General features: G+C 38.9%; 1 protein-coding gene across 2 annotated transcripts in view; it reads right to left on the bottom strand.

Annotated features, from left to right (window-relative positions):
• Positions 1–24,346, bottom strand: part of LDLRAD4 (low density lipoprotein receptor class A domain containing 4) — a 289,376-nt gene that overhangs the window by 233,548 nt on the left and 31,482 nt on the right. For both annotated transcript variants that reach the window (XM_071737096.1, XM_071737095.1), the window contains exon 2: positions 15,356–15,486. The gene's annotated coding sequence lies outside the window, so the exon portion shown is untranslated. The remainder of the gene's footprint in view (positions 1–15,355; positions 15,487–24,346) is intronic.

Consider the following 24,346-nt stretch of genomic DNA (forward strand, 5'->3'; position numbering starts at 1 on the left):
GCATACCAAGGGATAAAATCCATGCTTCTTCAATCACTAGAAGAGCAGCAAAATATCCCATGTAGTCAATGCTATTTATTGAAATGGCATTTTGAAATATTACTTTCATATACTTTGAGTGAAATTCATACATCAGATGAAATCAATGAAGAGTTAATCAAAAGTTTAATATGCATCTAGAGTCTAAGCCTGTGATAATAATTTAGTATCATTGAAAATGCAATCAATTTCATAGATGATAAACAAGGGGGCAAAGGGTAATATTATCATAAAAACATAGCAACTGCCATGTTAAATCCTTTGGGATTCTTTAAATCCTGCTATACTAGACACAATTTTCCTAATCCAATAACTTTAGACAACAGCCATTCTGGATGTTTTAGGACCAAATAAAGACCCATATACAAGTATAAAGACATTCCCCACTTCACTGAGCTCTGCTTTAGACATTTGTCAAGCCTTGATAAACAAGGTTTTGTGGCCTTTCTAATGAAAACTCTTGGCATTTTTGTGATAATTGACATTATCTGTTAATATTTCCTACGCCAATGAAGTGCATTGTTGTGAGTACAACACGATCCACACATATAAGGTATGGAAGACATACATCGCTCAAATTAATGCATTCAGCTGATGAGTTGGACAAAACTAAAACATCTGGTAACAATGATGAAGACTTCCAAGTTTAAAAAAAACCTCCAATGACATTTTACAGTTCTTCAAGACCCCAATTTCTTCCAAATAATGAATATGCACTGAACTGTATGTAACACAAAAAAAAAACCTCTCATAAGCCCAACTTAAGAGTGAAACACATCTTCACTAATGGGGACAAAAAGTAGAATGCTAAAACCAATAACAAATAAGAAAAGCATAAAATCTCCTAACAAATCAGGAAAAACATTTCCCACTCCTTATCACCTAGGCTACATTAATCCTTCCTGCTCTAAGCCAAACCTTGTTTTAAAGGGACTGTTCTATCATTAAGCAATGGTCAGCCAAGCTGTGCTTCACCACAAGGTGCACTGTGTTTAAAAAAAAAAAATCAAAATACCAGGTATTGTGAATTATCCTTAGAAAGATGACAAATCTCACGAGGTCTAGACAAAGCCTGTCACCAAGTAAGGTAACTTTAAAAAGAATTAACCACTTCATAAGAAAATAATAAATTCATATAAAAATATATAATCAATTTATTTTAAAAATAATAGCACACTAAGTGCAGATCCCTATCTTGAAACATATGATGGCTACAGGATTTCTACTTTGTGCTGAAGTCCAAAATGGGAGTTTCCTAATCTGCAAGCCAAGTTGCATAGGAAAATGAGCAAATTTTAGTTGCCTGTAATATACATCTGTTATAATTCAAAACTAAAAATGTATGCTGCCAAAATACCAGATACCATAGAATGGGTTGGGTTGGAAGGGACCTTAAAGATCATCTCATTCCAACCCCCCTCCCATGGGTAGGGACACCTCCCACAGGACCAGGTTGCTCAGAGCCCCATCCATCCTGGCCTTGAACACTTCCAGGGAGGGGGCAGCCACAAGTTCTCTGGGCAACCTGTGCCAGTGTCTCACCACCCTCACACTGAAGAATTTCTTCCTAATATCTAGCCTAAAACTACCATCTTCCCTCCTCATCCTTCTTAAAAGGACTTCTGTGCCTCTCCAGTTTTTCTAAAAGCCCCAGCAGGTTCTGGAAGGCCACTACATGATCTCCCCAGAGCCTTCTCTTCTCCAGGCTGAGCAACCCCATCTCTCTCAACCTTTCATCATAGGAGAGGTGCTCCAGCCCTCTGATCATCTCCGTGGCCCTCCTGTGAACTCACTCCAGCAGCTCCATGTCTGTCTTATGTGGGGGTGCTCAGAACTGGGCACAGAACTCCAGGTGGTGTCCCATGAGAGTGGAGTAGAAGGAGAGAATCACCTCCATTGACCTGTTGGTCACTCTTCATTTGGTGCAGCCTGGCATTAACATCCACAATAAAGAATATAGAAGGGGAGGGGACAGGAACACCCCAAGCTATCACATCCTATCTCTATCTGCTGTTGCTATATAGCCATTGCTTTGTAAGCAAGTGCTTTCCGTTTCCAAAGACTGAACAAAAAGCACACAAACTTCATCAGAAGTTATTAAATAAACACACAATGGAGTAGTTAAACTTTGTGGCATCATGAATTTTCAATATTCTGCCCTTGCTGCTTCTCCTTCCCCTAAAAGCAAACTGAAAAATGTGTGGATATGAACCAATAAATAATTATTCATATGCATTTTCTGATCACCAAATATTCAAGAAAGCCTGAAATTCACTGGGCTGACTGCAGGAAATCCTTTTTCAGCCATGCATATTTAAATTGCTGCCTTCTTTATTAGCATTAATAAAAGCGTTGATACTTCTAAGACTTTTGTACAAAAAAAGGAGAAGCTAACTTACAGGGCCACTGACTGAAGTCACCCTTCTAGAGCAAAGCTGAAGAAGGATTTCCTACAAGGGGATGTACTGATAGGATGAAGGTTAATCATTTTCAAACTGGAAGAGGGTAGATTTAGATTAGACATTCGGAAGAAATTCTTCCCTGTGAGGGTGGTGAGACAAAGGAACAGGTTGCTCAGGGAGGTTGACGATGCCCCCTCACTGAAAGTGTTCAAGGCCAGGTTGGATGGGGCTTGGAAAAAACTGTTCTATCAGGGGGTGATACCCATTCTATCATTTTATAATTCTATTCTATGATTTAGGAGCAGCAAAGATACTAGAGGCACATCTGGCACTAGAAACATGGATGTGAATTTGATTTTGAAGATGATCCTTTGTTAGGTGGAAATTTCATTTTTGTAGTCCAGTGGTGAACACCAGACCTCATAGCAAATTTAGGGAATCAGCTCTGTAACACAGTTAGACAATATTTTTCTACTGTAACCACAATATCCTGTGCTTTTAAGAATTAAACAAGGACGGGTCGTACAATTGAAAATGTTCACAATTTGGGCAAGACTCAATGACAAAGTCTTTCCCATCACTAATCTTTTATACACAATATCTGTCACTTTGATAGAGTGGTTTCAGCTTGCTCATGATTATAATTCAGCTTTATCCTCTAGAAGAGCTCATGAGCTCTAGCTTGCAAAATTCGTGAGAAAAAGCCACAAAAAAAAGAGGAAGAGGAAGCAAAACTGGGAACCTGTCAGGACTTCTCTCTCATCTGGTCAGGAAACAATTTCTCTGCAGTTCAAGAACTCCTTCAGATTTCATTTAAGGATGTCAGTATTGAAATTCTGGAATAAAAACACGTGTATTTTTACAGCTAGGAAGAGGAGGAGATAGAAAAAAATACTCTAGTTCTAATCACAGCCTTTGAAAATTAGCTGCAGAGGGACCTTGGACAAGAAACCTTTTATGTCTGCTTTCTCATAGGTTATCAAATATCATTGTTATTCCTCCAATTTCTGAATCTGTAAGACTCTCTATAGAAGTCTACTCCTTCCTCATCAAATATCATACCTTGAAAAACGTGGGACCAGGAAAGTATTTCTTAAGTCTTCAGACGCTGACACCAGCCAGTTGAACACTCTTAAAATTCCTCTCCATTTGCAGATATTTGATGAGAGTTTGATCTGTCTTTAGTTCAGCCAGGAATTTAAAAGGATGCTGAGGCTTAGCCCCATGTTCTGGTTATTCCTGAATCTGAATAATCCTCCAGGCATAACCTAGAAAACATTCACTCTCTGAATCTCCTCTTCTCCAACTTTTCTTATTATGGGGAAAACTTTTTTCCCATAAGTCTGATCCCTCTCAGGTATTTAATGGGTGATTTAAAAGAAATAAAAGGATGAGTAGAAAAAGGCTCCTACCCTTCATATCACAGTGGACTGCACAAGATCAGGACAAAAGCCTGCATTGCAGCACAATGCTATCAAAACTGCAGGCCCTTCAAAGGCTGAAGTATTGCCTTCCTATCACTGGAGGAGGTGAGAGCTTGAAAAAAAAAAAATAAAATCATGCAACCTAACCAGACTGAGAACAGTGGGCTTGGGAGTAAGTGTTCAATCAGCAAGGATGCTGGCAGAGCAGATGAAAATAAAATGCTTTCAGAACCTTTCACAATCTATTATTCCTGGATCAAGTTCTCAGCTTCATATGGTTTTCTGCCACTTTGAACTACACCTTAATGTAGCTACCTCTTCAAATGGTATTCAATATATCAGACACAAAGAAAATCTACACAAGGCATCAGAAAAAACCCCACAACTACATATGAACCAAAGCACATGTGTTGTTGCCATTCAGCCCAGACCCAGGATGTGTTCCCCATGGAAAAAAGTTTATTTAGAGGACTCAAATCTGCTCCACAATGTAAAGGAGAACATCCTGTGTAAGGAAACCATACCCACAAGTGGAAGAACTAACAGACATACATCAGTATATACCACAAACCTCAAAAAAACCCTCACTTCCAAGTCAGTCATGCGACATTTCTCTCTCAACAAGAGTACAACTACATTCATGTCCCTTGTGACATGCCAGCCTCCAGGATATATTTCTCTTTCACTCTGACTCATTGTTTTCCATTTTCTATCAGGACCTTCAGATCCCACAGGCAAAAAGCAGGCACGTATGAGCCAAACAAATTTTGAGTCAAAAGACAAGTGGTACGAAATGAACTTCAGAAATGCAAGTTAAGAGGAAGTTGGGCAAAATCAGTGGTTCGACCAACTTCAGAAAAGAGAGTATAAACCTTCCTGGGGGAAAGATTCTCCATAGTTACTAAACCAGCAATCTGAGCATTGACTGGCTGTTAAAAGTACCCTCCACATAAAAACAGAGTACAAAACCTTCTCAAAAGAAGAAATTTCAATGACCCAAAATGAGGACAAGAGGAGCACACAGAAGTTCACTGCCACTGATCTATTTTACTAGTGAGGGAATGACAGAAAGAAGTATTGAAAAAAATCAAACAGCTCTTTAACATGGACCAAATAACATTACAACAACTAGTAAATTGGTGATAGTGCTTCTGCAGCAAGAGGAAGGATCAATACAGCTGACAGTCAGCATTACCGTTAGAGATCAGAGGACTGTCTATATCCTTTAAATTTTTGCTAGGCTTTAAAAATTGATCTGAAATTTTTAAAGCTGAGTCTCTGCCTTAAGTATTAATTTTTCAAGTATTTTAATTTCAGAACAACTCAGCTGCTTCATGAAGAAGGACAAAGAAAGACAATCTTGTTTGGCTCTTCCTAAAAAGAGAGACTTTTTAAAGAAATGTTTCATAGACTGATGCTTGCAAGACAGAGTCTGGGGTAGTTTTGGATAAGGAAAACACATTCTATGACCCTCTTTCTGGATACAGTCTTTGAAAAGACACAGGTTGCTCGTGTCCTTTGAAATGTAGCCAGAGTATTGCAGCTGAAGTCTCTAAAGGGTCTGTTCTGACAGAGCACCCCTTATTTCCTGCCCCACAAGGATGTATCACTGTAGAAACAGACTCCATCACAACCACTTTGGCTGCTTTGGCAAAGCAGCCAAAGGAAGAAAGGAGAAATCACAACTATGGCTTTCTCCTCTAATCACCATGACAATTTTTCATAGGAAACTATAATTTTGCTAATATACACAGTAAGGAATCTTTCTCTTAAAGAAGAGGAGGCAACAGCAGTGGTGGAATGCTTCTACCACTGGAGTCACAAATTATATTTAAACAACAATTAAAAGATTTCAAGTGTGGGAAGTACCATACACTTTATCAGAGTGCAACACTTTAGTACATCTCTGTCAAGAGTAATCACATTGTGCTCTGCCATTTTTCCTAGGATTCACAGCACTGAAGAAATACAGTATATATTCCAGTCACCAAACTACCACAGGGATAAAAAGCAAAGTCACCACCAATAACACTGGTGCATCATAGAGAAGGCTAAAGAATAACAAGGACAGTAGGGAGAGTAAGCTTACTATATATCTCCAACTTTTCTTTCCTCCCTTGTGTGAGGTGTCAATGAGTATGAAAAAAATGTTATTATCATTTTCCCTAACAGAGAAAACCTGAAGTACTAGCACAGTAAATAACAGAGACAAACAGACTACGAACAAAGACACTGCTATAAACCTGGCACTATCAAAGCCGCATGGTTTCTTTTTGTTTAATATTTTATATATTATAGCAAGATTCCTACATCTCCATTATGATGGCTTATTAAATCAGCACACGTAAATATTAAGATTTTCCTATGGCATTAAACAAAAAAACTCAGAATGGTAATTGAAAAAATAAAAGCAATATTTGACACAGAAAAAGGATGAGTTTTGGGAAATGCTGCCTCATAATGTAAACCATAGTTAAAGTACATGGAATAGTAATTAATCCTGATCCATGAAATTCACTGAAAGTTGAATTAGATGCTCATAAATTTAGGTATCGCCTGAACAGTCAGGCCTTTTCATCAAAAATGTTGGAGGAGATGAAGAGAAATTCTTTCCATTATGCAATTTAAAAAACCCCAACCAAACAACAACAAAAAACCAACCCCAAAACCAACAACAAAAAAACCATGAGCACAAACCATTATTTTTTCCCAAGCTCATTAAATGCAATCTTGAAACAGCTGTCCAACCTTCAAAGAGAATTACTACATAAAACTTTCCTGCAGTTTTTTGTCTTACTTTCAAGTAATTTTTCAACTGATTTCATTTAAAACTTACTAATTGAAAACATTAGACGAGCCAAGAAAACAATGTGATGCAGCACAAAATCATGCAAAACCAATTAAACAGCACACAATTGTCAACACATCTATTTTTTGAAAACCAGTCTTCTCCATACCAACTACCTACGAAACAAAATCCTGCTGAATTTTCCTTAAAGTTCCCTGTTCTTTTTCTGTGCTGCTGAATTTGAAAGAATTATCCATAGCTTCAAAATAGCTCATTTTTATCAGTTAACTGGTTTCAGTTTCAGGATGGCAACTGTGTGGTAACTGCTTCTCTTTTTGTTGTTTTCCATTTCCAAACATTTGCTTTGATCCCCTTGGTCTTGCTGGTGGAGCAGTCGCCTCACACATAGAGTCTCTCTTTGAAGCCTTCCAGCAGAGCCAAGAAAGAAGCAGGCTGTGACAGCAAGCTCAGTATTCTGTGGTTATGCAACAGATTAGATCATTATCAACAAAACTGGATGCCTCCAGCAGAGAACATAAATGGGGAATGCAAGAGCAAGTTTTTCTTCACTTTTTCAACCGAAGACAGCTGCTGCTTGGGCAGTCTGCAAGGCGGAAAAAGTTAGCTGGAATTAAGAGCTGGTTATATCAGGGAAGATCGCTCTTTGGCGAAAAGCTTTGTAAGAAATATTACTGTCACATTTATCATTCAGTTCTGTTCCTCCCTTGGCAGGAAAGTTTTCCTATTCATTGTGTAACACGAAAGAAATATCTGGCTCCAGCCGATGCCAGTAATTTAAGAAGTCTGGTTGAGCCACATAAGAATCAAGTGAATTTCACTCCCCACAGATCACTGATCATGTGCCAACGGGATGCAGGAGATTCTGGGTTCTCACAAACCTACAGAGAGAATCTGTGCATCTTACCTACATTTGCCCATAGTCTGTGCACGTGGGTATCCTACGCATCTGTCACATTTCTCTCTTTTCTAGCTGCTCCAACAACTTTTACACCAGCAATTACATAAACTGGCTTTTAAGAATGCTTCAGTTCTTAATTTCACTTCAGCTAAAGAATAAAGTATCTACTAATATGTCATGAAGATATGGATTGTGAGTCTTCGTATGAAGCAGAAAAATAGATTTTTATATTTTAATTTCTTACGTAAATGCCTTGTGTGGCTCCATCACTGTGCAACTGTCACAGCCATTTGTGTTTTCCTTCCAGATAATTGGGAAAGAAGTGTTACACTGCATGGAACAAATCCCTTGAGTAAAGTTCTGACAATGAGCATATAGTGAGAAGGAGAGATTACGTAATATCAAACAGATTAAACCATGTATTGTTTGTATGCAAGACTTGAGTCATTGAGGCTAACAAATGCATGCAAATGTAAACAGAGGTTTTGAGAAGCCTAACTAAAAGCTTTTATATTTTCTACAAAAGACATCAAAAGTATTTAGATCTTGGGCACAGGAATAAGTACAAAAGTTTAATCTAGAAAAAGCTATATGGTAGCTCTTAATAAGAGAAACTATGCTTTACTGTGTCATATTAAAAGATACATGTTACATTAAAAATAATGTTACTCAATAAAATAAGTATTATTAACTAAGGCAGTATTACATGAGCAGTGTAATTTGTTTATAAATTAATATTATCATTAGATAGTGAGTGGCTTCAAGAACATCTAGAAATCAAAAGCCCTGTGTTTTGGGCATTATTTGAAGGAGGTATTTTCCAGATACAAGATTTTTTCTTTTATATTTATACATTTGGAAACTATTAAGGCAAAGGAATTATGAGCATAACAGTGAGCTCTTAGGACTCCTTGGCTACCATCCTTATTTGACATCAATACTGAAGAATCAAAAATCTGCATTCTGCAGTCTCTCTTATGCAATTATACAATACCTTGTTGTATGATGTGACTCTCTAGAAGCACAGACCTAAATAAAATCAGGTGTTTAGCTGGACTGCCTTCATCTCTTATCTTTATTCATCTGTCAGTAATAATTAAAAACTACTCATGAAAAAAATAACTGGTGTTTCCCTTAAGTTATTCCAGAAGAAAAATCATTGATGAGTCAAAGTTAGTCTGTTAAGTGGGACATAAAGTATGAATCATAAGACATTGCGTCAGGTTTAATCCTCTAGAGAGAAAAGGCTCCATCCACATTGTCAGGCAGAAACTCAAACTCTCACTTTCATTACACAAATTTAACACTAAACTAATCACATCTTTTCAGTTCTGAGTATTTCTGTAAAGCCATGACCAGTGAATTGGAAGAGAATTGGACCTTTCTGACTGAAGCCACAAAAAAAAGACTTCTTAAGGTACAACTCAGTCCCTGCCAGCATCTTAAGTAACAATTTTACAAAAGCAGCTGAGACTGAGTAAAGCTGCTGAATTTGCTTCTCTTTTCAAATGTAATGTTTAAGTAAATTAGACTACAACAATAAATAAAAAAGGAATCTCAGTAGATGAACCAATGAGTGCAAGAAAGATCACCACTACTCATTTAAGGCAACAGCTTAGATACTCAGCACCATGTCAAAAACTACCTCTGTGCCTCAGCTTTTATAGCAAATCAAGTTTTTCAGGTGTTCCTCTCCCTTCATTTCTAACTCATTTATTTCTTTCCAACCCACACCCAAAAAGCAGAGGCACTGTGAAGCAATTCCAGTTTAAGCCCAAAGGACACTTATCACAAGATTATTTTTAATATTTAAAGTATAGTAGAAAAAAATACTGAAGTCTAAATCCATAAAGAACCAAAATATAAGGACTGAGAGGCCTTTTTCATAAAGGACCTATTAGAATAGTAAAAGCATCTTAAAAAAACACCCTTCAAAACCCTGTGTGACTGCTGCTCAGTCATCTCCTTCAAGCTGACCACTGAAAGCAGTGTAAAGTAATGCTTATTTGCCTTTCTCCTGTCACAGGCCAAATGGCAGCCCTCACATTAGGAAAAGATTGGCAAAATATTTTATTTCTCTTTAACTTTGGCTATAAAAAATGTGAGAAATTAAAACAAAAATAAATAACCATGCTGCTGCTCAACACAATCATACATTCTACTTGTACTGCAGAAAACATGCAAGAAGATAAAACTTCTAAAATGTAACTTTATTTAAAATGTATGGTGCTTCACCTCCATTCTCCATTAACAGACCTTTAATGAAAGATTACTGAAGGCTCTCCAGTAGGTGCAATCTAAAGACAGAACAAGCGAGAGTGACCTTGAGTTCTGCCTTCAAATTCAGCAGCACTTCTTCTTTAATATTTTAAAATTCTCAAAACAGTAAGAACTAACACGCACATCACTGAATACACGTGCTTTGGCAATGGATGATGAAAATTACTTGAATAAGTGCCTTTTGTTTTATGTGCTCATTTACATTCCCCTCAGGAGTAATACATTCCCACTGCCTCTGCTATAAACAAGCAAGTGACATATCAATAATGATCATTTATTAATAAAAACTTCACTTGTTCCATGAAGTTAATCTTCATATGGACCTGTGAGGTAGGAACTTAGGCAGTATTTCCCATGGGGAAGCTGAAATCATGTTATAGGCTGTCCTAGTCCATGCAGTGATTCTGGTGACAGAACTGTTAAGTAACAAACTGTAAGAAACTCTGCCTGCTAATCCTACTTTCTGATAACTGAATTTTGCCCATCTGATAAGAAGGAAACTCTCAGGATGATGCTGTCTTATCATAACTGAAATGTAAAATTAGCATTTATTAAAAACTGATAGAAGTTTAAGGATAATATTGTTGTTCCCTTCCATTAAAAGGGAAACAAAAAAAATATGATTTGTCAACGGGTCTCTCCATCTCCAAAGGATGTATGGGTAGTAATTGTCAGAGTTACTGTTCCCTCTGACTAACACAGGCCTTCATTTGGAATAAACATCTTCTGTGCAGAACTTGAGGATATTTTCTCTGTCTAAATTTGGTCTCTCTTTACCTGACTCCTACTCCTCAGGTACACCCCTACATCTGAACGTAAACTGAATGCTTGCCAAGAAAAGCAAGAGAAATATTAAGAGTTAAAAAATACAAAATTTAAAAAGAAAAAAAAAGAGGAGAGATGTTTTCCTGCACAACATAAACTTACTGCTGTTTTTCCTGGTCTGTTTCAGCAATGGTATGAAATGCTAGGCACTCCTCTACTTCTACAGCCACAGAATCACAAAATGTCAGGAGTTGGAAGGGACCTCTGAAGATCATTGAGCCCAACCCCCCTGCCAAAGCAGGACCAAAACTAGGGCAGCTCACTCAGAAATGCATCCAGATGGGTCCTGAAAGACTCCAGAGAAGACTACACAACCTTTCTGGGGAGCCTGTTCCAGGATTCTGTAACCCTTGAACCCATTGCCCCTCATCCTATCACAGGGAACGAGTGAGAAGAGGTTGTGCCTTCCTTCCTGATGCCCAGTGCTCATGTACCTATACACACTAATTAGTTCCCCTCTCAAGTCTTCTCCTCTCTAGAGTAAGTTACATACTCCTCAAGAAAAATATTACTGGTAAGCCTGGAAGCAATATAAAATGGGAAAATACAGGATGAATCCTTCAATACATGCTTCAAATGACTTGACTCTGGAATCCTTACCTTGTTTTGTGGGGAGTTCACTGGACACCACGGGAATATTTTTGTGTGCTTTGGGTAAGGGTATTGATAGGATGAAGACTCAGTTGCTGATCCATTATTTTACATGTGCTCAGGAATAATTACAAATAAACAGGAGACAACAGTGATAATACTATGGTAACACATAGTACAAAAATTAATCAATTGCATAATAAATTTTGAGCACTGCAGTTGTGCACAAACCTGAATTTCAAAGATCAGTGAAGTTCAGCTTTATCCCTTTATCTAGATTTTTTTATTGCCTCTCTATTAGTCAGTCATGATGGACAGGTAACCTCAAAGTCACCACCACGGAGTTTAAGAATGAAACACTTCTTACATAACTAAATATTTCCAGAATTAAAATAAAATCATGTATATTGTTGGTGATAGTACAAATAAGCAAAAGAACACAGGAAGTACATGTTTTTTCATAAAGGGATATTTTTCATAAAGGGATATGTTTGCTCATATGTGAGAAAGGGGAATGAAAGTGGAGTTCCCTTCAATTTCCACAGCGTCCACAACAAAATGGGATCCAAAATATCTTATCTCTTAAAACAGATGTTCTTGAATCCCACATTCCTTCCCCAGTCACAGCAGCCAAAATCATTATTAGCTTCTGAACAAAATATTATTTCATGCTTATGAGTGTATACAAGGTTTTAAAAGGTGGTACAAAGATTGTGTGGCTCTATCTTGCTAGAAAAAAAAATTACTTTTGAAACATTGACATAATACTTGATACTATGTAAATATACAATTTCTCTTCTTCCAGGGTCAATAGGGCAGTATTTGATGTGACTTTCTCCAAAAGAAAGCCAACCACAAAAAAAAAAAAATTAAAAGAAAAAAAAAATTAGAAGATGCATGGGTCCATGATGCTTTATTTTATCTTCTCTTAATTTATAAATAACTCCTGAACTTTGAGCAATCCAGTATACGAAAATAAACAACCTCTAAGAACAAGAATGTCATCCACACAAAATCTTCCTCGCAGGTCTCCAGAGAAGGGGACAACCTCGTGCTTCATGGAGCAGACCTCAAACCACTGATGCAAGCAGAAGCCAGGTCGGAAGAGTTAAACAAAGCTGCTAAAATTCGGCGGCTTTGCACGCTATTCCAGACTACGGTTACTATAACCTACACTGGGTGTCCTCTGCATAAGCAGCAGTGTGACTTTGTGGACTGCTGAGACTCAGTCTGTTGCAACTGGCATAAGTTGCCACAGGCGAGTAATCACAAGAAACTGACCTTGGCAAAAGCACATTTTACACTTCACTGCTGTTCAGCCGTGTTGTACTAAAGAGAGAGCAAGCGAGCGGGAGCGGAAGGGGGAGGGAGAGGGAACAAAGGGGGACAGGCAGAAAGCTTAAAAGTGATTGCAGCCATTTTCAGCTTTACCTGCATTTAAGGATTTAAGAGAGCTGCACCACCTCCAGTGCACATCGTAACCTCCACGTGGGGACATCAACACTGCATAGTATATTTATTTTTTTTAAACTGGTGGGGCTTGAGGGGTTTTGGAGTGAGGAGAAAGAAGAGAGGTCAAGTACTTAGGAATTCAAGCACAAATTAGGAATTTGTACCTCAAAAAATCTCCCAACAAGGGGGGAGAAGTATAGAAGGCAATTACAATTCAACATTTTCCTGCCCCTGTGTTACTAAATAAATGAGGGTTTTTAAATTGTTCTTTACTCCCTTTGGGTTGCAGCTCTTGAGAATACCATTTGGATTCAGCTGCAACAGATAAAGATTAAATGTGCTCCACAAGGTGTGCAGCAAGATGTATTAGTCCTGACTTTTGAAGTTTCAACTCAACCTTCTCAGCAGCCCTGCAGCAATTTGCATGAACTAGGATGGTAGAATCCCTACCACAGCACATAGAATTATGTCTATGCTTTCATAAACACCTTTGGTCTCCATTGGTTTGGATCAGTTATCTCCTATCAAATCTCAGTTTCTGCATTAGCTTTCTTTGGTATTGATTACTTTATCTCCAAAGAAACAGGGCCTGGCAGAGCAAGATGGCACAGGATCCCATCATTAGTGCTAACCCACATCCTGCCCAGGTTTCACAGCAAGTTTAGCAGAAGGATATACTGGGTTTCCAGGACATTCAGTGGTTGAAGCAAAACATGTGCAAGCTTTGTACAAGTTCCAAAATAACCAACCACTCTCCACTTGAGACGTGCATGAGGTATGCAAATCTAGACAAAATAAAGTAAGACTGCATGCATTTTATATTTTGGTTTCCTTACCACTCATCAGCCAGTGACCTTAGCCTGGAGAAGAGGAGGCTCAGAGGAGACCTCATCACTCTCTACAACTCCCTGAAAGGAGGGTGTAACCAGGGGGGGGTTGGTCTCTTTTCCCAGGCAACTCTCAGCAAGACAAGAGGGCATGGTCTCAAGTTGTGCCAGGGGAGGTTTAGGTTGGACATTAGAAAGAATTTCTTTATGGAGAGGGTGATCAGACATTGGAATGGGCTGCCCCGGGAAGTGGTGGATTCTCCATCCCTGGAGATATTTAAAAAGAGACTGGATGTGGCACTCAGTGCCATGGTCTGGTAACTGCAGCGGTAGTGGATCAAGGGTTGGACTTGATGATCTCTGAGGTCCCTTCCAACCCAGCCAATTCTATGATTCTATGATTCTAAGGATCAGAGCCCTCTAAAAACAGCCCTACTGCATGCAGCTTCTCTTCCTAATGGTGAAGGCTGCTTCTCTTCCTCATCTAGTTCCACAATTAAATCAAAAACCCTTCTTCAAAAGCCAGCCTTTGTTCCTCTCAGACATCCAAACCTTTCACATCCCTGTCTTCACACATTCTCCATTCCTCTATCACCACTCCTCTTTCTCCATTTCAGGCCTCAAAAGGTCACTACTACCAGTAGGCTGAAGAAAAGTGGATTTTTTTTTTTTTTGGACACAGCCATGCTATTACATTGAACCATTCCCATCTGACAGGGGGCCATCATGGTTTAATAATGACCTCCCCTGTCACTGGCCAGGGCAATAGAAGACTCAGCCCTGAGAGCAGATGGCTGACTCACACACACTGATGTTCAGCGATTCAACAATGATATGATCACGTTAGCCTATAAATTATAAAAAACAGCAATTCCATGAAGCATGATTTAAAATTTCAAGGGACTGAAGTATTTCCAAGTCTGAACTTCAGATCTGGGTCAAAAAGGTGTCAGCTGTGGATCTGCGGAATTTTAATCGTCTCACCAGACTGGAGCTCTCTTTCTCACAAATAAATGATGTTTGGAAGGCCCACGGGGATGCTTCATGACAGCAAGGCAAGAGTCTGCCAGAGGGCCACCAAAACACTCACTTCTCTGCAGCATGTAAGAAACTAGAAACAGTGCACTAGTTGTGCAGTAATGACTGTAGGCCTTCAGGTTTGGCTATCATGTGGTCACCATTTCTCATAACAGAGTACAGCAAAAACAAAAGAAAATTATGACAAGGAAATCGGTACCTGAAAGGTATTGACATCCACAGAAAGAGTGAATGTTTATTTTTACTAGCCCAAAACTACCATATCTTCATATTACACTGGAGCACTCTGAGCTGAAAGCAAGAATGACATTGAATGAACCATTTGACTTCACCATTTTAACAGCTAAGATCTCATTTTCAAGTAATTTTTCTCATTAAGAAGAAATGAAACATTAACTGGGTCTTCAGCATCCAGGCAGATTATCAATATGCTGACTACTCTGGGCATATTGATTCTTTCCCTCTTCCTCCTCTGCCTCTTTCACCTAAGAGAATTCCTTAAAACCAATGTATTTCCACAAAAAAATGCCAGGGCTAGCAAATCAAAATCTTCCAACACCTAAAATATCTAAGCATTATTAGTAAGGCTTATCTATAGCTCCATATATGGATGTATATCTATAGACACACATCAACACATACACGTATATAATTGCTATAAAGTATGTACCAAAAAGATCATGATGGTGTGGTACAGCATGGCTGAAATGTTACTGGCATGACATTAATTTGACCAAAGTAAAAGGTTAGTTTGTCTGAGTTACACTTACCTTTCTGCAAGTATTTCAGCAAGAACTCTTCTCTAGTTTAAACTCATCCGATACAACATAATGATATCCTTGAAGTCCAGAGAGTCAGGAGATTCTTCCTTTTTCTTCTAGTTGCGAATGCTGAGTGCAATCTACAAGAAAAAGAAAGTGGGAGGAAAAGTTTGGTAGGAAATTCTGTGTTTTCAGTGGGTTGTAATTTCAAAATCCTTAGAGAATATGGCACTGAAATTGCCACAAAGCAGATTTTGTTCTTCCCTAGATATCTCAAGCCACAGTAAGGATTCATTGTTCCACATCAGTTATGCTGTTTCTCTCTTCACCGTCTTAAGCCTGATGTTCTTCTGCTTCTTTAAAAAACAAAAAACCAACCCACAAATGTAAAGTTTGCATTTTCTGCTATGACTTTAAATTTAGCATTTTTGTAACTTTTTGTTTGAACTCAAGAGAATGCTGACAGTTTCTGTGCTAGAAAGTGCTAACACACTTCACAAAACCAACAGCAACCCCTGAAACATAAGTAAAAGCATGAAAAAACAAATTCCTTTTCTCCTATGAGACACTTCAATTGATCAACTGCTGATCTTGATAAGGTAAGTACACAACACCTTCACTGATTAAACACCTTTTGGCCTAGAAACAGCTGTAAAAAGTTCAGAAAACTTTATTCTCTGCAGCATTCTGCTAACTCTGGTATTTCCACTTTTCCAGGGAACATCACTTTTTTCTGGATTGCATGTTGAACACACATGATTGTGCAGACAGTCATGTTTTATCCTCAGTCTTTCTAGTTCCTTCAGTAACAGCAAGTGAACTCACAAAAGCTTTGCCTCTGATTTCACAGGCATGTGTGACTCTCTCTCAGTACCCAGGCCACAGTGCCAATATGTAGGATTAAACTTTTTCCAAGGTTGAATAAGCCACCATCTGTCTATCTTGTGCGGTGCTGTGCGCCATCCGGGAGACTTGTCCCTTAGAGCATGTTTCTACCATATGTCACTCCTGAGTGATCAGTTATGCCAAGACATTTGGGAAAAAATTACTAAGTCGAGCTGGAAAACCCTTTCCGAATTCCAGAGGAGGTTTGCCAAGGATGTATTTGCAAATAACTCTGCATTCACTGATTTTGCATACATTGTAAGTAAAATAAATAACCTTTGCCCAAACAGAAAAACAATCATTTGGATGATGCAACTGCTCTCTATTGTCACAGACTCCTGTACTTTTTATTAAGCCAAGAGATGTGCTTCTATGATGTGCAACTATGATGTGCCTTCAGGAAAACTACAAGGAACTTATATAGAAAAATTGCAACTTTTATGGTAAATACGAAGGAAACAACCAGACATAAAGAATATATTTCAAGAAAAGCTCTCCTTGCTATTTCAAAGCCACAACAGCTTGGTAACTTCTTTCAAAGCACTCAACTAAAAATACCTAAGGCAACCAAGTGCAAGGCTTTTTCCTAATAACTGTGTCTAAAGTGCCCACCTCCATGCAAAGTGATCACATAAACTAAATGTTAAACCACCAATACATCACAGTTCACGCAATTAGAATTTGTCTAATAAAGAATATGACTCTGCTCTATTTTAGACTTAAAGAACCATTTTATGTTCTAATTCCTCAATTATTAAATTAAAACTCAAGCCAGCATAGTTCTTATGGCCAGCTCAAGGCTTCTAATTTACATAACTGACTTTCAAGGGCATTTGGGTACTCAGCAATTAATACCAGCAAAGAATCTACCAGATCTGCCACTTCACGTTAAGGAAGACATTCTTGAGAACATTAAAAGGAGTGAGAAATTAGTAAATCGTGATTACAGCCTCCTTGAATAAGTTTAACAGGGGAAGGAAATCTATTCCTAAGGGACACAGTAGGAGTATTAAGTACCAGAAGACAAATTATAGAAATCATTACATTTAGGGACAAAGTGAGATGAGGAGCAGTACTGAAGTCCAAGAGAGAACATACACAAAAGTCTGAGGGTCCTTTATCTGTGGTTTGCCTTCAGATTTTGGACAATCATTGAAAAAAAAAAAGGGCAGGGGGGAAGATATGAAACAAGTATTCACTCCTATTGAGAAAAACGAGCAAGAAAAAGCAGGAAAATTCACATTAGATGAAGTACTTAAAAGAGGTGATTACTAAGGAAAATGAGAAATTAGCCCCTCAAAATGGATTTTTTTTTAATGTCTCTAATTTAAACCTTCTCCCTATGCACAAAGAACAAAGCTTTCAAAGGTAAGGGTATTTTCAGTCAGACAGGTATCAAATTAATCTATGAACTAATGAACAAAAATGAGCAACACTGACTTGCGGAATGGAAAAAAGAGAGAAAAATAAACACAGAACAGCAAGGCAAAACTGAACACTTGCTTACATAAGACACCTAACAATTTTGAAGCCAGCATATTTTTTGAAAGGCTCAGCTCCTTCCTGGCCCATGCTGAGAGACTGAGGCATTCTCACTGCTCAGCCAAGAGAGACTGGAGATGCTGGTTTTACAGCACCAACTCTCTGCTGACCCTTCTTATCCCAACAAACCTTTAAACAATTACCTGTCTGTTTTTACTATCATTCCCCTTGCTTCTTTCATCCATTTACAGGTCCAAGTAACATGATTTGGGAACGTCACTGAAATTTAAAGCTGCCAATTAAGAAAATTTTTATTCTGGATGAGCATTTGCACTATGAAGCTGGTGAACAGCTTCCTCACAGAAGGAGCTGCTACATAGCTTCTGCATTGCCATCTCTTGCCAGAACTACAACAGAAACAATAGTTTCTCCAGCAACAGTCATCATGAAGATCCCCATGAATTTATAAGGAAAAAACACAAAGCAAACAATATAAAGGGAGAAAACATTAAAAAATGGAGATAATTTTTTTTCCCTTCCCTTTTATGTTCAGCTGAGGAGGATCAGGATTGTCACCCGTTGGTTTCAGATTAGTGTAGACATACCACCAGGAATCCTATCAGTCTTTAGAGAAATGATGGGGTCTATTGGTTAGGTTTAATCACTATCTGTCCCTTGGAAATCCTTGGCACAACTAAGCAGTGTTCATTTGTGTTCCACTTCAAACACGTACTTAGCCTCAACACTAACTGCTGTTCTCACAAAACTTTCAGGAAGCTCTCCTATACTCCTGGAACTCATAAACCTGGGATTCCAACAATCACACGCAAAATCATCCCTGCAGGAATAAATTCATTCTGTGGCACAAGTAAATATTTGTACTGCATGAACGCAAAACTTAACAGAAACGTCTGCTGATAAATGTAAGACATGATGTAAAAGGCTGATAAATATAAGGACGTGTAAAAGGCAGCAGCAGTGAAATTCATTTCCACAGGAAACCTCATTTAAAGGGCATGACTGTGGAGACTGTTTACAGACAACAAAAGCTCTCCGAGCAAAGGGCCAAACTGGAAGAGTTGTTTTGCTTTCCAAGCCACCCATCTGCCGGGTGTTACATATTTTCCCACATTTTCATTCAGCAAAGTTCATTCCCCAGCAAAGCCTCTGGACCCTAATTGGCAAGAGTCTCTTTCACTGACCAAGATGCAAGGGAGAAAACACAGGCTGTAGGGAAGCTACCAAATGTCACTAAAAACTGTAAAGGAGGCATTCCTGTAATAAAAAGTCAATTCTGCAAGGGTAACGGTACCACAACATAAAAAGAGTTTGTCGGTTTATAATTGCAATAACAGAACAAAGTGCAATCCTTTTTCTCACCAATAATCATTATTCATAAACAAACTCAAAAAAACAAGACCTCTACATGTAATGGAAAAGCAGCTCGGAGTTGACCGAGTCACCTTTGTTAGGGGTGCAAAAAAGCAGGGAGGAGGTTTGCTTTTTCCAAGCAGAGAGATAAAACAGTTATGTATCTTTCCCCTTCTTCACTTCTCCCCTCCTCCACAAAAACCCCAAGAAAATCTGCCATTGCTTTAGGTCAAAGGAAAAACAGGCCCAGCTGCCGTAAGCCAAACAACGTACAGGTTTGCTGTCTCCCCTGCTGTTTTGGCTCGAGCTCTTCAGACTGGAAAATTCAGAAGCACAATCTCCCAAGCTCTATAAATGCCAGAACCATCTAAGAGGAAAATAGGACAAGGCCACCCCCAGGCAAGTTTGTACTAAAATCTGCTGGCTGCAAGGCAAAAATACAGTAAACATCGCATAGGGACAGACTGCTCCTTGGAAAATATTCCACAAGAACAATATATGTTCCAAAGAAAAGCTGTGCTAAAGGGACTTCTGTAGGAAAAAATGCAATGTTTTAAGATTCTTGTGAGGAGTTAGGAAGCTAATGGCACACTCAACGACAAATTGTGTGACAGGCAATATGGTTTTGACATTAATCCAAAGATGAAATGTAAAAGCAACATTGAATGTTCTCTACAAAGAAGTAACAAATTCAGTATCCTAGAACAGTTTCTGCAGTTCACTAAGGAAATTTCGCTTTTGTCTTAAGAATTGATTTCGTGGAATAACACAAGCAATAATAAGCAATTAAGCCATCAATATAATCATCTTGTCTTTTCAGGAAAGACAACTAAAGTTATATTTTTTCCATCCTTGAGAGATGAACTTTGCAACTGATTACTGTATGTTTTAAAGTGCTCTATACTGACTCAACCTAGAAAAACAAGCCAAAAACAGAAGTTGAAACATCCTTTTTCCTGTGTAGCTCCAATCTGCAGTAGCAAGAAGCTAAACAACATGCTCTCCACCAGATGGCTGAAATAAAAAGAACACTCTCTCTGATTAATTAGGAAACAAATGAATCTGCTGTTAGCACAACAAGTTACCATCAGGAAACCTGGGCTCCTGTTAAACTTTGGTATTTGTGCTTTCTCTGCAATGGTATCCAAGACTGTCCCCACATTTGTCTCTCACTCTGGAAGCAAAACATTACACAGCAGTCCATCACACACAAGTATCACACCAGACACTGCATAACCAAAAAAAGGTATCAGCCCTTTTCACAGACCAATAACACCATAAGTTTCTTAAAAGTTTCTTAAAAGAGAAAGTGCCCACCAGAATGGAAATGAATGAAGGTCTCCTAGTGCTGTGGGGAACCATCAATAATAACATCAATAAAATAACACATCCCTCTTGTCAGGGTTCAGTGAGCAATGGAGGTTCCCTGCCTGCACACTTGAGCTCCCCAGATGGCCCGGGAAACAGAAATCCCCAGACCAGATATAGCTCAAGGAGCAAGGATGTGACAGCCCAAGCAACAGAGGAACCACAGCCTGTGGTTCTGTGATGAGGCTGCCAAGGGTGACTGTTAACATCTCAAGTGAAGGTTCAGAACACAGCACAGGCACTGGGGATGGATGGATGGATGGATGGATGGATGGATGGATGGATGGATGGAGGGATGGATGGATGGATGGAGGGATGGATGGAGGGAGGGATGGATGGATGGATGGATGGATGGATGGAGGGATGGAGGGATGGTTGGAGGGATGGATGGAGGGATGGATGGATGGATGGAGGGATGGATGGAGCGATGGAGGGATAGAGGGATAGAGGGATAGAGGCAAAAGACAGACCACAGGCAAGCACATGCACTTGGAACATGGATACAATCTATGGTGCTACTGAGGTGAGTGACCTTGGGATGAAGGGAACTGAGCTCACCCAAACCAGGGGGGTGTGGGGAGTTGCAGCTAAAACCTTTTGATGTTCTTGTTAATCCTCTGCTTTCAACAGAAGACCTGCAGCTTCAGCAACACAGAGCACGAGCTCTAAAAATGGGAAAGGCACGTTCAAGAAAACCATGGCCAGTTGCTAAGATGAGGATCCAGAAGAAGAGAGCTCCTGGCATTCTTTACTTGAACAACTGCTTCTTTGCACCAAATCTGGGACCCAGTATCTCAGTAACAGTGGTTAAAGAAGGACCAATTCGGAAGAAGCTGGCAAGGCACCAAGAAGCAATCTGCCATGTTTGAGAGTTAAAGCACAATTTCACCTTCTTGAATGAAAACATGCATGCTTAAAAGAGGCATAATGCCTTAGAGAGAATCCAGGACTGCCAAAAATATTTCTCCTATGTGCACAATTGAACTTCTCAAACATGCTAAGAGTCATTTTCTATGGGCAAAATGAACAGTGCAGACATTTACTAGAAACTAAATCCAAGACTGGTTTTTAAAATCAAAGTAAACATACTAAATCCTCTTAAGTAATTGAGGAAGCTGTGAGTCTAAAAATAAGGAAAATCAAAAAGGCACCCTACCAAATTAAAAAAGGATTTCAGTAATTTTATATGTTTAAGGAGGTCACTTAATTCAACTAAGTGAGCTTATCTCACTTCTCCATATAGGCTCATGATAGTTGACAACTGTGGGAAATAAAAGGCTGCACAAAACTGCAAAAGACCATAGAAAACATTGACATTTCAAAGTGCACCTATCCATTACATCATACATTTGATTAGAGGAAAAAAAAACACTTCAACTATGTAGTGTCAGAAAGTAGACCCATGTAAGCTTTCAGCAAACACAATTTTCTTTGGCACAGTGTTTTAAGAAGACCCACCTCCCTTCTGTTTGCTTGTACTTTTATTTTACTCGATGCCTCCCCTAGGATTTATGTTGAAGAGAGAGTCAGCAATCAAACCTGTGTACCCTCTCTCCATCACTTGCAATATTGCAGACCTGAAGAATATCATCCAGTGTCTCTTCTTTCCAGGATAAGAAGTCCCAGTTTTCATTGTGCAGAAGCCTTTTTGTACCTCTTATGCCTGCTCCCTTCCCCAGATTATTCCCATCCCACTGTATCCTTTCTGAGCTGAAGGGACCTAAACTGCACATGCTATTTCAGATGCTGGTCAGCTGTGAACTTACACAGTGGCAACAAGGATGTTTTCTGTTTAATTCTCTATTCTTTTAATAGTATTTCCTAGCATTTGATTTGCTTTTCTCATCATTGTAGGGCAGTGAGTTCCTGTTCTACTCCCTGTTTATCATAACCTGGTAACTGACTCACTCATGGTACAGTCAGCTCAAACATCATCTGTTAGTGGAATCACTGTTATTGTTCCCCATGTAGAACATTTTCTACTCATTTGCACTGGATTTTACCTGCCCTTCCATTTCTCTGTCACAGCATGGTCTCAAGTTGTGCTGGGGGAGGTTTAGGTTGGACATTAGAAAGAATTTCTTTACAGAGAGGGTGATCAGACATTGGAATGGGCTGCCCCGGGAAGTGGTGGATTCTCCATCCCTGGAGATATTTAAAAAGAGCCTGGATGTGGCACTCAGTGCCATGGTCTGGTAACTGCAGCGGTAGTGGATCAAGGGCTGGACTTGATGATCTCTGAGGTCCCTTCCAACCCAGCCGATTCTATGATTCTATGAAAGTTCACTTCAACTTCACTACCATGAATTAGTTAGTATCACCAGCAAAATTTCTCACCTTTATCAACAAGTTCCTTGCCACTGTACTTTTTTATGTTGAATACACCAAGCAGTCCAACTACGCTGGTGACTGTCAGCAGGGGCCTCTTAGTTCTACCTTTTTCTTCCCACATTTTACCCACATATAAGTCCATGACATTGATCCTCCTTCTTCAAGCACAGCTGCCCAGCTTCCTCCTGGTATCACCACATTGTGTATCACCACTCTCACACCAAAGAATTTCTTATGCCTACCCTAAATTTACCCTCTTCCAAGTTAAAACCATTCCTCCTTTTCCTATCACTACACACCCCTGTAAAAAGCCCCTCCCAGTTTTTCCTGATCATTAAGTTAATGGCACAGGGACTTGTATTGTTCAAGCTCCCATCCTAGCTGTTTCCTGCTAGCAGGACACAGCTTCACCTACCTGAGTTCTGAAAAGAAGTAACAACAAATTGTAGGAGTTAGAGATGGGAAACTGATTCTGCTTACTTCCATGGCTTCCTTCATTAACAGTAGCCATAGCCCAACCCTTAAATATATGTCTGAAACCTGTGGTGGCTCCTCTCATGTAAGTTCTCTCCTAAAATTTATCTTAGGAGAGAGGCATCTGTAATGCCCTCAGCTTCCTTGATATCACCACTTCCAGACTCTGTATCTTGTTCATCCATGTGAAAGGTGGCCAGCAGATCTGCAGAACACAGGCACAAGATGATTACTGCCATCCTCAATTTACATTACATCTCACATCACATAACTAATTTATCAACAAGCTAAAAAGACTAAGAAAGAGCACAAAGAAAAATTACAACAAAGTATGGCTTCACTGGCAAAATCCCTTTATTAGAGCTTTCTTGTTGGTTTCATGATACAGAGGCAGAGAGCTCTGTAAACAGATTTGCTTAGTTTCCATCTCTGCTGCCAAATTTCCATCCTGCGGAACCAATTTTAAACGGAAAAAAGCATCTCTTCCCGTCCTCAGTTCCTCTGTGTCATTCTTAATAAGTAGAGAGAGGAAAAATTGAATGGAAATAAATGGAAATAAATTGAATGAAACTAGTCACAGTGGGGCTCAAACCCAAATGTTAACCTTTTTTTAATTTCTTAATAGCAAAAAAAAAGAAAAAAAATTAAAATACAGATCACTTTGATCTGTTATTCTTCCTTTCTTGCAGCTATGGAAAGTTTTTAAATTGCAGGCTGTCAACAACGACTTTGTTAAAAAATGGAGTTCACAGTTATTTTTACGGAATTTTGTCTCAGTAACTTCTAGCTTAAGCAGTTCTCATGAAAATATTTCTAAACCACCAACTTGGCTAAGTATTTCCAGTAAAGCAAAATAATCCCCAGTTCCTAAATACAACTCCATTTCTTTTTTTAACTTCCCTTTATCCTTCAGAAACCTAGTACAGCTTTAAAAAAGCAAGAAAGGAGACAAAAAAAAGTCTGAGAACTTTAAGCAGCCTACATTATCTCTGGGTCACAGCAGATGTAGAGACAGAGATGGAGATGAGATATGGGAAATAATCTCCCAGTTATACACAAATATTAATAGCAATGACAAATAAAACCAAA

The sequence above is a fragment of the Heliangelus exortis genome, chromosome 2 (assembly GCF_036169615.1).
Source record: "Heliangelus exortis chromosome 2, bHelExo1.hap1, whole genome shotgun sequence".
NCBI classification, from domain to species: domain Eukaryota; kingdom Metazoa; phylum Chordata; class Aves; order Apodiformes; family Trochilidae; genus Heliangelus; species Heliangelus exortis.